This window comes from Bos indicus x Bos taurus, chromosome 20 (genome assembly GCF_003369695.1).
Source record: "Bos indicus x Bos taurus breed Angus x Brahman F1 hybrid chromosome 20, Bos_hybrid_MaternalHap_v2.0, whole genome shotgun sequence".
Lineage (NCBI taxonomy): Eukaryota > Metazoa > Chordata > Mammalia > Artiodactyla > Bovidae > Bos > Bos indicus x Bos taurus.
This window is the reverse complement of record NC_040095.1, coordinates 24,268,687-24,271,894: the sequence shown is the minus strand read 5'-3', so window position 1 is coordinate 24,271,894 and position 3,208 is coordinate 24,268,687. Positions and strand designations below refer to the sequence as shown.

At 43.6% G+C, this 3,208-nt stretch overlaps 1 pseudogene across 1 annotated transcript; it reads right to left on the bottom strand.

The window, feature by feature from the left end:
- Window positions 1-1,689: 1,689 nt before the first annotated feature.
- LOC113878900 lies at window positions 1,690-2,164 on the bottom strand (annotated as a pseudogene). The gene has a single exon (XR_003507157.1). The product of XR_003507157.1 is annotated as a cytochrome c oxidase subunit 8A, mitochondrial pseudogene (transcript).
- Window positions 2,165-3,208: the final 1,044 nt, after the last annotated feature.

Sequence of the window (3,208 nt, the reverse complement as noted above, 5' to 3'; positions counted from 1 at the left end):
AACAGCCCAAGTGGATATCAACAGTAGAATGGATACATGACTTGTGGTGAAAGTTAAAAGTGTCAGTCGCTCAGCCGTGTCCAACTTTTTGCGACCCTATGGACTATAGCCCACCAGTGGTATATTCATATAGTGAAGTGTTAGTACAGAGCCATGGGTTCAGGATGGGGAACACATGTATACCTGTGGTGGATTCATTTTTATATTTGGCAAAACTAATACAATTATGTAAAGTTTAAAAATTAAATAAAATTAAAAAAAAAAAAAGAAAAAAAAATGATTAATCACTACCTGCAGCACCGAGGCTGAATTTCATGAAAATTAGACAGAAAAGAATATACTAAATGATTACATTTTCAGACTTTAAAAACAGGCAAAGCAGTAATCAATGGTGTCAGAAAGCCGAGTTATGTTTCCTTTTGGGGAGATCTAGGAATTGGGTGGGGTATGAGGATAAGTAACAGAAGCTAGTAGATTTTCTTTTCTTGATCTTGGTCATGGTTCTACAGGTATGTTAACCTATGGAAGCTCTTTGAATTGGACACTAACTTATGTTTGTTTCTGTAAACAGAGACTTACTACACCAATATGTAAGTATTATCATTTAATACAGCTTCTTTTCTTTTTAAAAAAATAAAAGCAGGGTAGGAACCCAAACACCAGCCCTTTGCTGTTCAACACTAACATAAAGATCAGAACAACAGCATGTCTGTATTGCCACTGAGGAATGAACAGCAGTGAATGATTTCAAACAGGTTTTCTTTGAACAGGTGTTCAAAACCAGAAAGGTTTCTCAAGTCATTTCTAAAGCCAAATTTCACTGTAGTCTGGAGCCCTTGGTATCATGTCAGGAATCATACACAATGAGATCATTTTCTTTTGCCCACATTTCTGTCTGGTAAAGAAAATAAATCTATTTGACAGAACAAAGAATTGCCTCAGATGGAAATACGTTGGAGAAAGGGCAGCATTATTCTCAACTCTATATGACTCAGAAAAAAACAATATGAGGTTTAAATAATGAGTTCTCGGTTCTGAGAAAGATTAACACTTTACCTACTCTTTCAGGAATTAGTCCATTTATTAAGTAAATTCCAGCTACTTCCACCAAGTCACTTAAAAAGTGACTTACTAGAAAGACACATCAGCATAAACTAATGATAAAAATAACAATGATAACAAAAACAACCAAAACAAGAGCCATGTTGAAGATGAGGAGTGGGAGGTGGCTTTACCATCAAGTCTCTCTACACCAAATTTACTCCAAGTGTGTGCCACATTTCATTGTTATTGCCCTAGTGGTCAAGGTGAAAGAGAAATTTAATAAATTATTAAGCCCTTTTTAAGAAAAAAGAAAGAAAGAAAATGAAGGAAGTATGCTAGTCCAACATGAGGAACAAACATTCCCAGCATATTACGAGAAATTAATTAGGAAATTGTTTATATAATAAGGTTTTTAAACATTATAATAAAAACTGTCATGATAGGCAGTTTTATATCTATATGAAAACATTCTTAATTATCTCTGGCAAAAGGCAAAGCCATAACATTAAACCATGATTTTTTTTTTTTTGGCCACACCGTGCAGCTTGTGGATCTTAGTTCCCCAATGAGGGATCGAACCCCCAACCCCACCCGCTATGAAAGCGCAGCGTCCTAACCACTGGACCATCAGGGAGGGGATTCCCCTTGAAGCACGCTTTAAATAGACTTTATTGTTGCAAGGGAGGCCCTACTGAGCAGGGCCTTATAAACAGATACATGTGGTCCCAGGATGTCACTGTGGAAAAATCAAGACGTCATGATTGCAGAAGAGGTCACTGTAACAGAAGGACGTGGTCCAGGGGAGGCCGGCCAGGAATGCAGCAGACATGATCAGGAAAGGCCGGGGTGGTCAGGTCTCGGGGTGAGGGAGAGGACAGCTCCCATCACTCCCGCTTCTTGTAGTTCTCCAGGTGTGACAGGACCCAGCCGGAAGGCAGGAGGAAACACAGGAAGCAGGAGGTGAGCCCAATGGCGATATCCATGGTCCCGAGCTGCTCCCGCGGCGGCTTGGAATGTATCTGGGCACGCGGCACTGGGAGCCGCCGGGCAGGGCCTGTCAGGCCTCTCAACAGCAGTGGAGTCAGCACAGACATTAAGGCACGGAGTAGACTGGAGATAACGCGCATAAATCATGATTTCTTGAAGGCATAGTATAATATATGTGCTCCTAATGATTTAACTCGGAGAAGGCGATGGCACCCCACTCCAGTACTCTTGCCTGGAAAATCCCATGGACGGAGGAGCCTGGTGGGCTGCAATCCATGGGATCGCGAAGAGTTGGACATGACTGAGCGACTTCCCTTTCACTTTTCACTTTCATGCACTGGAGAAGGAAATGGCAGCCCACTCCAGTGTTCTTGCCTGGAGAATCCCAGGGACGGGGGAGCCTGGTGGGCTGCCGTCTGTGGGGTCGCACAGAGTCAGACACAACTGAAGCGACTTAGCAGCAGCAGCAATGATTTAACTTGGCATTGAAGTGATTCTGCAGTGTCCAAGGGGAAGTGATGAATTTGTGTAACCAGTTGCCTTGGCTATACCACTTTGGGGCAAAAGTAAAGTAAGCCAGCAAGGTTTGTCTGGCTCCTCCCTAGCCAACTCTGCAGCATCCCGTCAGCTGTTGTGCCCTCCCATATGGCCCTCTCAGCTACCATGGGACTCCTGCACCCAACTTTCCTCCTCTGTGGCTTCTGGTGGTGATGTGTGTTTAGGTACGCATCTCCACTGGAGACATCAGTGGCACTGAGCTGGGATAGCCCTGCTTCAAAGCCTTTGTTACTGATCTCTCTTTATGTCTTCCTAGGTTGGGCTGAGGTGGTCTTAGCCCAGTTCCATCCATTCTGGGCTCCAACCCATTTCCCAATCCCAATCAGAAGGCATCATAACTTCTTCTTGTGCTCTCCTCTGATAAAGTTGCCACTGTGCTTCCAATATGGTCACCTTCTTACTTTTTTACTGTCTCCTCTCCTTCGGGATCTAGTCCCTGGGGGCAAGACCAGAAACATTCTGATTTGGACCAAAGTGTGGGGGTCATCATATTTCAATCTGAATCAAGTTGTATACCAGACTTGATTTCCCTGGAAAACCCTTTCCCAGGGTGGAGGGTGGGGGAACCTCTGCCAGGAATGCCCAGGTACATGTGAAGCCAGGGAAAAACCGATCTGAA